At 35.1% G+C, this 15,147-nt stretch overlaps 1 long non-coding RNA gene across 1 annotated transcript; it reads right to left on the bottom strand.

Moving 5' to 3' along the window:
* Positions 1–7,548: 7,548 nt before the first annotated feature.
* Positions 7,549–7,961, bottom strand: LOC126765987 (uncharacterized). The gene is made up of 3 exons (XR_007668687.1): positions 7,862–7,961; positions 7,764–7,799; positions 7,549–7,696 (listed from the first exon to the last, which is right to left on the bottom strand). It is a non-coding gene; the product is annotated as an uncharacterized LOC126765987 (long non-coding RNA).
* Positions 7,962–15,147: the final 7,186 nt, after the last annotated feature.

Raw genomic sequence — 15,147 nt, 5'->3', positions numbered from 1 at the left:
GCTCGGGAGCCTTAAGCTCGAATAGTAGCAGCTTTATTAATACCGCGGAATTCGTTTCGTTTTTTAATAAATTATTTGATATTTTAAATAGCAGTTTCATTGAGGCTGTTGTACCCACTAAAAAAGTGTTTGTAGGTTCCCCTGAACAGTTAGATTTTTTAAATGAGGCAGAAAAAATTCTAAAAACTATTCGGGTCGTAGACGATTTAGAAAGCAACACAACCAATAATTTTAGTTTTATAAAGGGGTGGGTGTTAAATATTAACAGTTTAAGACGATTGTGGCGATTTTTGTCACACTCAGGTTTTCCGTACTTGAAGACGAGACGACTATGTCAGGACAGTTTAGAACATTTTTTTGGGCAGATTCGAAGCAGAGGAGGTACTAGAGTAACGCCCTATATGTTCTCTAGTTTGTTTAGGAAATCGTGGGGCTTACGTTACGTAAACGTCGTAACAAAAGGAAACTGTGAGCTGCCTTTAGAACCTGATGCCATAGTAATTTCGGAACATAGTAATAATGTTCTACGTAATGTGTGTAATGATTCACTATTGAATGACCTTTCTTGGCAGGATTTTCAAGGTCTACCACGGCCTGAACACTCCCTTGTTAAATCAATAACATTAGATAGTAGTTTAGAAATTAATTTTTTGAAAGGAAATGCGTTTAGCTACTTTTGCGGCTATTTTTATTTAAAAATTTTCAAACTGCACACATGTTCCCTGCCTTTACCATATTTAGGAGATGAAATTCCTTCGGACGAATTCATCTTCATGCATCAAAATCAAATAGACAAATGCAATTTAGTGAAGCCGCCTGAGGATTTTATTGCATTTGTAAAAATTTTGGAAACCAGATTTTTAGAAGAATTCGACAGTAATTGTCATAAAATAGGAATAGGAGATATTCTTTTTATTAAAATGAAAGATGTTAGGCCCTTTTTGTGTTGTGATAATTGTAACCCAAAAATAGTTATAGCTCTTTTTATTAGAATTAGAATATATTTCTTAACTAAATTTTTAAATAAAGACCTTTCTGTCCCTAATTTTAAAAATAAAATTTTGTGTGTTTCACACCTATAGGTTTCAATTTTTTTTAATTTTTTAGTGGTTACAATATGCGAACTCAAACTTACGATAGAATATAAAAAAGTAAAAATTTTTTAAACAGGTAGGATAAAGAGGCTCTAAAATTAGAAAGCATTTTTTTTTTAACAAAAATTAGAATTTGGGATTTAAATGTAGGCATTTGTATATATGTATACATGTTGTTTGTTATTATGCTGTGATATTTTTATATATTTTTTACATGCATTGTTATTGTTTTGTTTTTATCGTTATATGTATTCATTTATCGTTTTGTTTTTTTCGTTATATAATAAATTGTTATCGTTTTGTTTTTTTTTATGTAAATAAATTTTTAATGAGTGATATAGGCCTAAAGGGGAACCGAGCACCCAAAACTAACTTCGGTAACGCGCCGTTTTGCATACCTCCTGGGTGGTGTGGAAAATGCAGTTGGGCATTTTAATTTAAATGCCCAAAAATTCTTATTTCGTTCGATCTGGCCACAATGGAAAATGTTATAAAAAACGCTTATTTTGAGGCGCTCTCACACTGGAATAAGTTGGGCATCCCATTATCCCTGGCTTAGAGCTCTGAACCAGATTTGTTTAGATCTTTTATGTGGAAAATAAAAAAAGGAGAAAAATCCTTTTTTTACGAATGTATTTCTGGGAAAAATAAGAGGTCATAGTTTTGGACTACTATATAATAATTGTGGCATACATATTATATACGAATTAAAATAATAAATTTAAAATGAGCAATAATATTTTGATTTATACTTGTATAAGTTTATTAAATTTAAGACTTCGTTCATTCTCAACCCATTTTGCATAATTTTTCTGTAAATTAACAACATTAAACTAAATACTAATTTTTTAATTTTTTTTATTTTAAAGATGTACTTTTATTTTATAATATAACACAACCGTATTAATACTCGCTCTACTAAATTTAATATTACTGAAATGGAAATGCCGTCGGCATATGTGTAAATGGGATATGTTGCCTTTTCGAAATTTTCATAGAAATGAAAACTGCGCATACTAATTAGCAGGAATAAGGGGATGTTAAACTTATTCCAGTGTGAGAGCGCCTCAAAATTAGCGTTTTTTATAACATTTTCCATTATGGCCAGATCGAACAAAATAACAATTTTTGGGCATTTTAACCCAATACCCAACATTTAGTACGAATATACATAAATTACTAAATAGTGGTTATTTATTATATGGAGAAACTATTTAAATCTTTTTAAAGAATATTATAACAACTGACTTTTGTCTATTCAATACCCAATAATAGGATTTAAGGTTGTTAGCTCTCAATCATTAAAAGTTTTTAATAATTTTCAATTGAAAATAATACTATGATGTTACAAATTACAAAACATTTCATCAAATACCTTTAAATTTCACAAATTTATTTAATTTTCATTGTTTTGCATATTTGATAAGAGGTCTTGAACGATGCAACAAATCCCTCCGTATATATATTTTTTGGTAAGATTTCAATCTGGCCATCTTTCGTTTCCAATTGCTAAACGTCAAAACCTCCTGAACTCGATCAACTGTCAAAGTTTAGGTGTTTTTGACGTTTAGCAATTGCTCTCTCACTTCCAGTGAGAGAGGAGTTAAACATCTCTTTATCTCTGCTAATTAGTATTCCATATATTGCTTTCCATAAGCAATAGGGAGTCTCCACAGGCAATAGGCACGGCAATACGGTTAGTATAACATAAATTTTATCCTTTCAAGATGCCCCGTAAATAGAAAAGTTAAATAATGAAGTAAGTTAAATAATGACCAGTGCATGCATATATTAGTATGTATATATATACAACTTTTATTTTTAATTAATCCAATACAAAGCAATCTTTATCATTTAATTATGAAGACGGTGACCACAATTCGTGGTTGTTGGGGGACTCTGGCTATGCTTTGGAGCCATACATTCTCACAACATATCGCAATCCAGATTTTGGACATCTGATCATAAATTCAATTTGGTACATTCAAAAGCTTGTAACATCATTGAAAGAGTGATTAATAGCCCTAACAGACGATAGCGCTAATACGCATTAGCCGGCTTAAGTTACATTTATTTGCGCATTTGACCCATGTGAATGCAAGTTTGTAATGCATACGAAATTCGTGCATTTGGCTGAATTTAGTAGGCAACATTGGTTAAAAATTACAGATTTTTGCTATTGTTTGACAGATGTCGCTTGAAATCTGCCGCCTTGTTAGTGTTTACAGCTTCAGAGGTAAACAGTTTTTATATTGCTAATTAAATTATGTGCAAGTATATTAACAAAAACAAATTTTAATATTTTTAGATGGCAGAAAATAAACAACGCACAGTTTGCTGTCCATTTTTCCAATATTCTTCACTTTTTCACACACTTTCATTTCACTTTTTGTTTTAACAAATAAACAAATTTCACTATCAGCTGTCCAAATGCACAAGTCTTCGGTCTGTCACCATAAAATTTCAATGCGCATTAGCGTTGCTTAAGGCGCATTAATTTTGCTCGTCTGTCAGGGCTATAAGGTACTTAAAAGTCGTTTCAAGTGTTTCTTTATACTTCTCAGAAAGTTATTACCATTAATAATGTATGCTGTGTTTCTTCACAACATATGCCGCCTTCATAATTTGGATTTTGCCACGGAAGAACTTGAAGAAAATATACAAGATGAGCCTGAGCAAATAATTTAATGCGAATAATTTGAGATTCAGTATGTTTTTATTCTTAAATATAACAACTAAACTACAAAAATAAATTAACTATGCTTTAATAACTAAATCACTCTCCTGTCACTGGAAATGTGAGAATCGCTCACCTATCGTACTTTGACAGTTGACTGGATTGGGTAAGTTTTGACGTTTTGCGTTATTCGATTGTCGTTTTCCTATATTTTGTAAGCAACTCAAACACGAAAATTATGTCAATTTCAGGCACAATTCCGATTTGGCGATTTGAAGGTACCGTTGGAAAGAGGAAGTCCTCCTGATTAAAAAACATGGGTTATAGGTACCGCTAACGCTTAGTTTACGAGATATTCGACCTTAAAGTTCAAAAATTCCCAAAATTCGAACATTTCAACAAGCTATTTTACATTAAACACACTTTACTCACATGTTTCACTTCAAATTAATTAAATTAAACTATAAACTTTTAAATAAATCCACATTTTACACTTTTAACATTTTTTTTTTACCGAAGAAATCTTTATTTTAAAAATTACATTTTACGCTCGTAGTGAACACCATGTGTGTGCCAAATATTACGACGAAATGGAGCGCTGCCATGTGATAATAAGGAAATTCGCTGAAATGCCATTTTTCCCAAAAATTCCTCTATACATTCAAGTGGATATGTTCTTTATTTAATTTAATAAACAAATAAGTAATTTTATATTATATTATGTTATTAATATTCTTATTGTCACCTAATATACAAAACAACGTATTATTAGAAATAAATGGACAGCGCTGACAGATATAATAAAACCAAAATTTAACCATTTTATAACGAAAACTCAAATTTTGTTTCAATATCAGTGCAAGATAACCAAAAAATATAACCACTTTATAACGAAACTCAATATATATTTTTTTATTTTAACGCAGAAAGGAGTACTATGCGAAAATACTACAGTCACCCCTGGTATTCGCTCGACCAGGGTTTTTTTTGAAAGCGCGGCCGAAGGCCACCAACGCAGAAAGGAGTACTTCGCGAAAGTACTACGGTCACCCCGGGTATTCGGTCGACCAGTGTTATTTTTTTAAAGCACGGCCGAAGGCCACCAACACAGAAAGGAGTACTACGCGAAGGTACTTCAGTCACCCCGGTATTCGCTCGACCAGGGTTATTTCTTTAAAGCGCGACCGAAGGCCGCCAACGCTGAAAGGAGTACTACGCGAAAGTACTTCAGTCACATAAATCACATATTACACATATACATATGTAGAAAGTATTTTTTTTTATAGTTAATATAGAAAAAAGAATCACGCGAGAAAGCAAAAAAAGAAAAAGTTTTTAAAATCCTACATATTTGCTGTGTAAGATGTGGCAAGGCTCGTTTTCCTCATAATTGTAAACAATCTAACCTTTTCAACGATGAGTGTGCTAAGTGATTTTTAAATTAATAAATTTAGGTAAAATACAGAAAAATAAAAGTGAAATGTGAACTTATTTCAATGTTTAGAGTGTATATTTAAATATACAGAGTGAAAAACGTGAAAAAATTTAGTGAAACACAGAGAAATACCATGTGTTATTAGTGCAAATTTTTGAACTTTTAATCGTGAATATTTTAAAAAATAAAGGTTATTATTATATTATTCTTAGATATTTCTTCTCTAGAGAAGCTCCCCTATCCGCACGGCATATCGGGTATATACACGGAAATTCGGTTTTTTTACCCCTCCGCCAAAGTAATCGGAATCGTGCCCAATTTCACATAAATTTCGTAAATATTCTGAAACAAAGTCAATATATATTTTAATTTTTATTGGCAATTATGCTTTTCGACTATGCTATAGAAAATTTAATATTTGTTATCGACATATTTATTTTCATACAAGTGTAAATATACATAAGTACATGGTACATGGTACATCCATGAATTGGCGACATGGTTTTGTACCCGTGGTTATCCGATTTTGACCAAATTTTAGAATATCATAATATAGATCAGAAGAAGAATATCTGTTAACTTTTTAGTGGTCAAAGTTGCTCCACTGTTTTTTGGTGCGTAATTCAAATTCCGATCAAACATAAAAATTACTTTCTTTTAGTTTTTAACGACGTGAAAATTGAGTGAAAAAAATTTTATATAAAAAAATCTCAGCTTTCTGATACAAATATTTTCAAAATGAAAAAAAAAAACACATTAAAAAAAAAAAAACTGTTTTTTGTGCTTTTCCACCAACTTTTTTCAAAATTGACTTTTCCATTCGATTCCCCGTTCAATTTTACATAAGAATCAGTGTTCAAAAATATGAGACTCAGATCCCATGAACAGCAAAAAAATGCAAAGTTGTCGCTATTGTTGTTGCGTCAGGCGACAAGATGTATATATTTAAACCTAAAACTAAATTAAGAAAATTGCATTATAAAAATTATAAATTATTGAATTATATTATCATTGTATACTTACCTTAATACTCGTAATACATTTCTAACAGAGAACGCTTATAATAGAGAAGGTTCACGGCGCGAAGAACGTAAAAATATTTATCGGTAACTCGGTCGAGATGGAGGTGTTTCACCAGCCAGCTCTGCAGCAGAAATTTTAACATTTTGCTTGAACAGGGCAGCGCGTGGAATAAAAATTATGCTCAAAACTACTTATATATTGCTCTAACAGACGTACATATGTATGTTCGCTTTTTTGCTTATATTTTTATACGTTTATATGCAAACATGTGTATTCGTATGAATTCTTTTTGTGTACATATATTTATGAATACATGTACAATTGAGTACATTTAAATTAAATTACTTTTTCAGAGCAATATTCGTAGTTAATGTAAAAATAAAGCCTTTTTTTATTATTTTTTGTCTTAGATATATTCATACCTACATATTTATACAACAAACTACATATCATAATATTGTTTAAAAATTGAAATATATTACAATAGTGATAAATGAACATTAATCGTATATTTTATCATTCAAAACTTGCATACATATATTCACATGTATCATGACCATAAGTGTTTATGTTCGCTTTCGCGAGTTCAAATCATATTATCACTAATCAATAATAACATGTGCGACTTGCTCATCTGTACATACATAAATATGTATGTGCGTATGACATTGGTACACAAATAACGCATACACAAACCTACATACTTGTATACATATGCGTATACATGCAAAAATGTCACCCCCAAAATCTACAAACATTGCTTTACAAAAACGATCGTTTGAAATGGCATCAGACATACTGTTCAAAATTGAACATGTTCGTTGCTGCCAAAGGACGGACAACAACATTATATTTAAAAACGTTTATATATTATTAAATCTTACTATTGATACAGTCCACTATTATTAGATATCTATGTTCAAATATATTGAACATACACATAAACATAAACACATACTAAAAATGCACTGTCATGCAAAACAATAGCATTCAACAGACAATAACACAAACATTACAAAGGATAAGATGTTTACATATGATAACCCATGGGTTCTTAGAATACATTGTAGCAACTGTCTGTAAATGTACTCACATTAAAACAAATCCAAGGTCACACAACATGTGCACTTGAAAACAATACCATACCATGTAGCATAAACAATATGCTACATATAGTACATATGAACATACACACATACACATATATTAAGATAGTTCTTAAAATTGTATATAAATAAGTGAAAATTCTAAATAAAATCAGAATGAAATATTTCTCAGCTCAGTGAAGGTCTTTTCATTTTCCCCCACCAGTGGTAAGGTTTGATAAAATCTTCATTGAGTTTTTAAAGTTTGATCTTACAAATCAAACAGTTTGATTTTATAATTCAAACACATACTTATCTGCGTACACATGTAAATATGTGCAGAAGATACACATACAGAGAGAGTAGACGTGTTTCTAGTGGTCTAAAATATCAGAAAGAATTGGTGGTTTTTAAAAGTGGTAGCAGGAGTGTTTTAGTTTGAGACTTACCGGGAGACTGGAACTGGACTTCTGATTGAGTGGATGCTAATACCAAAAATGAGATAAGTACTTTGATTTGGTTTCAATAGAATTTATTTGGCACTTACCTGCCCCTTTTTGGTAATTTTATATAGTACATAAAACAAAAATTAAATAGGAATTTCCCCTCGTAACAGCGAATCAAAACGTGCACTTAATTCCTTTTTGCCGTTTTGACTTAGTCTATCAGCTGTTTTTGTTCTGTTTTGTTTCTCCTTTTTCTCCTTCTTCGTTTTGCTTTGGTTACGGCATTGCCAACCATCAAAATATAAGTAAGGTTTATTAGGGCAAAGACTGAACGTACCTACTGACAGGTGCTCTCAACTATTCTCTGGCAGAATTATGGCCTCTGAGAACAGTTTGGGATGTACACCAGAGAATCCTTTTCGGAGAAACTCAAAAATCTTGAGAACGCCTCCAAAAGGCAAACCTGAAGAACCCACCGCTGCTGGATCAGCAAAAATATGCGAAAATGCCAACCAAGCAGGCAAAGGTGGCAATTTTGAGCAGCTTGAAAATAATGAAAATCCCAATATTTTCTGCAAACTGGGTAAAAAAATTAAAGAGCTCGAAAGCAAGATGTCTGGTCAGAGACATATTAACCAAGCTATGCGTGATCCGGTAAGCTGTATCACAAGCTTGTATGACAAGGCAGAAAAGCAAGAAAATTCGGCTATCCAAAGAGATAAAAATGCTCCAAAGAGACCTCGCGAGATATTGGGATATTTGCCACCAACGAAGAAGCCGAAAAACATGAGTCATAAAGTGCAAGCAACATATAGTGAGGTCACTGAATGCGTGCATAAAGACAGTTTGGGAGGCAAGCCCGCAGGCGAAAAATGGATAGACGTTGTCAGAAAGAAGAAACCGATCGAGAAGAGATTCAAATCGAAGCCAGACGCTATTATCTTAACAAAAAAGAGAGACCTTCGTATGCAGATATATTGAAAAAATAAAATGCGACAGCGGCCTTGAAGAACTGGGTTCAAACGTGAGGTACATTAGAAAAACCCTCAAAGGAGACCTGCTAATCGAATTAAAAAATCAAACAGAAAAGGGAGCCGACACGTTCGAAAGTGCCCTAGAGGGAGTTATTGGTGAGATGGCCGTAATACAGCCAAAAACTCATAATATTACCATTATGTTCAAAGACCTAGATGAGATAACCACCCCTGAAGAAATATGTGAGGCATTACAAAAGGAGTGTGGGATCCAAAACCTGGGGAAGAAAAATATAAAAAATCTGCGGAAAACTCGGAGTGGCACTCAAATAGCTCTTAAAGAGCTTACTGCGGTAAAGTAAAGATCGGGTGGTCTATTTGTCGTCTCCGGGAATTATCACCTATTACTCCTTGTTTTAGGTGCTTTCAACTAGGCCATATAGCACACAAATGTAGCAGCCCCATTGATAGGTCATCCCTTTGTACTCGTTGCGGAACCCCAGGTCACATGGCAAAGACATTCACGAATTCCCCGAGTTGTATGCTCTGCAAAGGGAAACACTCTGTTCTGAGTACGGCCTGTCCTAAATACGCAGATATGTTGAAGTCAATGAGAAAATGAAGATACTGCAACTTAATCTCAATCATTGCGCTGCAGCACAAGACCTTCTAAAACAAACGGTGCTGGAAGAAAACATAGATGTCGCCATTTTAAGCGAACAATATTCTCAACGTTCGGAAAGCACTTGGTGTAAAGATATAAGTGGCAAAGCAGCAATATGGGCCTGTAAAGGACAAGCCTTCACATCTCGCTCCAATGAAACCCATAATAGTTTTACATGGGCGAACATACAAAGAATATTTTTTGTAAGTTGCTATGCTCGTCCTAGTGCAACAATTAGCGAATTTGAAGATTTTCTCCTGGAGTTGTCTCTAGAAATCAGAAGCAAATCCCCAATAATAATAGCGGGAGATTTCAACGCATGGTCTACTGCTTGGGGTAGCAGAATTACAAACCATCGTGGTCGCCTCATTCTAGAATTTTTGAGTCAAACAAACCGTATGATTTTAAACAGTGGCACACAAAATACCTTTCAAAAGGGAAATAAAGTATCAATAATAGACCTAATGTTTGCTAACGACGCGCTTAGCAGGTATGCTAAATGGAAGGTGTCAGACATGTATACAAATAGCGACCATATGGCTATAATTGCCGAAGTTTCGTTCTCACAGGAAACGGAACTCTGTAGTAGAAATACTTCTCGAAAATGAAGCTGGCGGCAAAAAGACTTTGATACTGACATTTTTGAAAGCGTCTGGAGTGCGGCAAAGGTAACAGGCGAAGATGCCGCCCACTTAGTATCCGCTGTGCAGAAGGAGCTAGTTGCAGCATGCGATGCAACTATGCGCAGGACGAGATACAATATAAATAGGAAGCCGGTATACTGGTGGAACGACGAAATCGCCAAGCTGAGGAAGCTCTGTCACTCAGCTAGACGCCGCTTACAGCGTAATCAGGGAGGTGATAACGAAATCAGTCTCAGAGAATCATTTAAATATCAAAAAAAAGCTCCTGAAGTCGGCCATAATCCGTAGTAAGAGATCCTGTTTCGAAAAGATCTGTGAAGAAGCGAACATAGACCCCTGGGGAACGGCATACAAAATTTGTATGTCGAAGTTTAAAAATAAGTCTCAGCAACCTAAGAACGCATCTTTTATGAAAAATGTTGTCGAAGCGTTATTCCCAACACATGCCGCCTTTTCCTATATTAAACGAAACGAAGCTACGGAGCCACCCCTATTAGTCACAGAAGACGAACTATTGGCTATTGCGAAAAAAATCAAAAACTCTAAAGCGCCCGGAATAGATGGTATACCAAATAGAGCCCTTAAAGAAGCCATAACTCTAAAGCCCAGCTTACTTGTTAATATGTACAATGCATGTATATTAGAAGAGGTGTTCCCTGATCCGTGGAAGATACAGCGTCTGGTTCTACTCCCAAAGCCAAAAAAGCCACCAGAAGAACCTTCATCTTATCGACCTCTTTGCATGCTCGACACAATTGGAAAGTGTACGAAAGCATTGTAAGAAACCGCTTGGAGTTAGCAATCCAAAAAGCCGGCGGATTATCAGAGAGACAATACGGCTTCATCAAAAAGAAGTCCACTATTGACGCATTAAGAGAAGTAGTTGATACTGCAAAATGTGCAATAAATGGAAGAAGATGGAAAGGTGGTAGGAAAAAATACTGCGCGCTAATAACCCTGGATGTGAAGAATGCGTTCAACTCCGCAAAGTGGGCACATATAATAAAAGCTCTACACGATATAGACGCACCTCATTATCTGATAAATATTATAATGAGTTATTTTCAAAATAGGATATTGCTATACGAGACGGACGAGGGCACTCAGAGCTACACTATCTCCAGTGGAGTACCGCAAGGCTCGGTTTTAGGCCCGTTGCTATGGAACCTAATGTACGACGGGGTGTTAAGAATACCGCAACCAAAAAATGTGAAAACAATCGCTTATGAGGATGACCTCGTAGTGGTAGCTGTAGCTAAACATCTGGATGACCTCCGGATCAAATGCAATGACAGCATAAATGGTCTGCGCCGATTGTTTACTACCAAGAGTCTAGAGCTGGCTGAGCAGAAAACAGAAGTCCTGCTCATAAGCTCAAGGAAAAATGAGGAGAAAATATCGCTGACCATAGGAGAATGTGAGATTACTTCACAGCCGCAGTTGAAGTATCTTGGGGTAATAGTGGACTCAAGACTCAAGTTCAAAGAACACTTGGAAAATGCGACAAGTAATGCAAATAAAATATATAATGCGTTATCTAGAATGATGGCAAATAAAGGCTGTGTGCGTTCCAGCCGACGATGTTTAATAGCTAAGGCAATAAGTTCAGTGATCCTATATGCGGCTCCAATATGGATACAGGCGCTAGAAACAAAATCATATGCTTGACCAATTAACACAGTGCATAGGCTTTCAGCAATACGAGTGATAAGTGCTTTCCGAACCATTTCAAATGACGCTGCTGAGGTATTAGCCAGTATGGCACCGATTGACATCCAGGGAGACGAATTCGCGCGAATATATAACTTATCAGAGACGTCTATCACAGCAAAAAGAGAAGAGAGAATAAAAAGCATTGCAATGTGGCAGCAGCGGTGGCAAAATTCATGCAAAGGACGATGGACCTACCAACTGATTTCGGACATACACTCGTGGATAGGTAGGCAACATGGAGACCTGGATTTCCACCTTACCCAAATACTCAGTGGACATGGTTGCTTCCAGAGGCTATCTATTCAAATATCGTCATGACTTTAGTCAATACTGTCCGACGTGTACAGAGTGTATAGAAGACTCTGAACACGTGTTCTTTTATTGCCCTCGGTTTTCAAGTATAAGGGAAATGTTGAAAACAACACTGGGAGGTAGTATCACGGTGGAAAATTTGACTGCACTTATTTGCGAGTCCTCTGTAAAGTGGAAAGCTGTCAGCAGAGCGGCAAATCTAATTATGACAAAATTGAGACATTTAGAACAGATTAGACGTCAGTCAGTCCGTGCAATAGAGGAGACTTAAACGTCTTCTTCTCTCCCATGAAATAATACTTTGTCTAGTGGTCCCGTGGGAGAGACATGAGGTGGGAGTAGGTTAGGTTTAGCGGATTAAAGTCCCGCACTCCGGTTTTCGATGCTTCCTCCTACTCTAAAAAAAAAAAAAAAAAAAAAATAGGTAAATATGTGCGTATGACATTCCCACACAAATAATGCATACACAACATACATACTTATATGTAGATATGTCATCCGCAAAAATTACAAATATTGTTCTACAAAAACAACAAATTTCTGAAATAGCATCAGCGGCGTCACAAGTCAATATGGCAGCCTAATGTAGTAAATCTTACAGCAAGAACAATTTCATTCATGAACGCAAGCGCACTTTCAACAGGCAAACTCGCTTCATTCATAAAAGCGACCACCTTCACATCTCCCCGAGAATGCGTTTCCCCACAAGCGGCTTTACGCGACGATGGCAAACGCTAAAAATCATAAATTGAACAACTTTCTGATGCTTTTTCACAGTAAGAAGTGAGAAAAGCGGCAACATAGCTGTTGTCGATCTAAAATATTTTTCCGTGAAGTGGTGAACACAATGACTGCGACAGACTGCAGACAGACGTCGTTGTTCATCTTACTACATGTAGATTTTGAGAAGCAACAACAACACAATGGCCGGCATGTACACAAAACAACGCAGTTGTCCATTCTGTATGTACACAATTTCATTGTGGCCATACTAATTCCTTTCACTTCAATGAAATTTTAATATTTTGTTCAAAATGAATTTTTTTATGCAAAAAATAAGTAAATAGGTAAATATTTTTACTTTGAATTGTCAATTGTTATTACAAATGATATAATAGAGCTATAATATAGCTATTTTATGCTTTTATTTGTAAAATAACGTCAAGTTTGTTAGGGCTGTGATAATTTTACATTTTAAATATTAGTGGCATCACCACTCTACCTCCTCTTTCTATCTTCCATTCTACTGTCAACTCTACTGTCGTCCTACTGTCGTTGGCAAAAATAGGAGGATATTGAAGTTAGCGAGAACGACAACTGTCGGCCTGCAGTCGTGTAGTCGTGCAGCTGCCAAAATAACACTGCCCATAAGAACGTGTGTATTTTAATATTTAACAGATGTAGTTTGCAGTCTGTCGCGCTCTATGTGTTCACCACATGACTCGCAAAAATCTTTGTCGATATGTATGCAGCTCATACATCTTCATACATATTTGCGCTGGTTTGTAGGCGGAGCTGTACAGTGGCAAGGGAAGCGGTGACAATTGGCGACCACTCGTTTATTTTTGTCGGCACAGCTTGGATTTTTTATCATCACACAAGTGCCGAACACAATGAGCGCGATAGACTGCAAGCGACATTTGTCAAATATTAGAATACACACGTTCTTAGGGGCACTTTTATTGAGGCAGCTTCACAACTATATAACTGTGTCCAAAAGAACGTGTGTATTCGCGCTCAATGTGTTCAGCACTTGACTCTTTGACAAACGTCAGTTTCGGCCATTGGTTGACCGTGACAACGGAGATGCGAAAGATGCCTGCGACACTTGTTATTATGAATGTATGTACATATACATATATGTCGCTCGCATTTGCTTTCCTAAACATACAGACAAATGTGCCAAGGAAATAATATATGTACATATGTATGTGTGTGCCATAGAAATTCTATTGGTACAAATATGGAAATGATAACGAAATAATGCGAATATGCATATTTCATGAAGTTCATTAATTTTTTTGAAGAAATGAAAGGAATGAATGGAAGTGCTTATATGAGCACATTTAAGTTCATTTTATAATAGACGAAATTAATATAATTTTTGAAATAATAATTTATTTAAAATTATTTTTTATTTAATTTTATCACATAAAATGTTTACCATTTTTCGGAAAACAATGGTTCTTATAACACAAAGTAATCACGCATATGTGACAATGGTTCATATAATACAATATAAGCATGCATATGTCACTCATTGAATGCTTTTTTACATTCTCTGTGTGACTGTATATTTTGTATACTTTTCTACAGAGCAATTCTCTTTATTTATTCTCAGTCATTTTACATATAATTCTGCCACTGCACGTGCTCAATTCTGCTAAATAGTCAGAGCACGGCGAATTCCTTACACAAATGCTATCGGCTCTGTTAGCCGCACCTTCTCTATATTTGACGTTCTCTGAATTAGCGAACGATCGCTTTTATGAATGAAGCGAGTTTGCCTGTTGAAAGTGCGCTTGTGTTCATGAATGAAATAGTTCTTGCTGTAAGATTTACTACATTTCGCTGCCATATTGACTTGTGACACCGCTGATGCTATTTCAGGCATTTATTGTTTTTGTAGAACAATATTTGTAATTTTTGCGGATGACATATCTACATGTGAACGCATATAAATATGTATGTTGTGTATGCATTATTTGTGTGGGAATGTCATACGCACATGTTTACATGTGTACGCAGATAAGTATGTCTGATGCCATTTCAAACGATTGTTTTTGTAAAGCAGTGGTCGGCAGCCCATAGACCCGCGGGCCCGACTGCAATCGTGTTTTTACACAGACACGATCGGAAATTCTCATGTACGCAAGAGATTTGTATACACAAAGCAGCTAGTCTCTGCTTGACTTTTGTTAAATCAACATTATGAGCGCTTGTTTAATTCAAATACACTGCAAAAATATGTTTGACAATTCTTGGGAATTGATGTTTTTTTTCTTTGAAAATTATTTAAAAAAGCCGCAATGCTACATTTGTTCGACACAATTAGCAAAATGCAGCAAATATAACATAAG

The sequence above is a fragment of the Bactrocera neohumeralis genome, unplaced genomic scaffold (assembly GCF_024586455.1).
Source record: "Bactrocera neohumeralis isolate Rockhampton unplaced genomic scaffold, APGP_CSIRO_Bneo_wtdbg2-racon-allhic-juicebox.fasta_v2 cluster11, whole genome shotgun sequence".
In the NCBI taxonomy this organism is placed as follows: domain Eukaryota; kingdom Metazoa; phylum Arthropoda; class Insecta; order Diptera; family Tephritidae; genus Bactrocera; species Bactrocera neohumeralis.
Note: the sequence above shows the minus strand (reverse complement) of the source record. Positions and strands in the feature narration are given on the sequence as shown.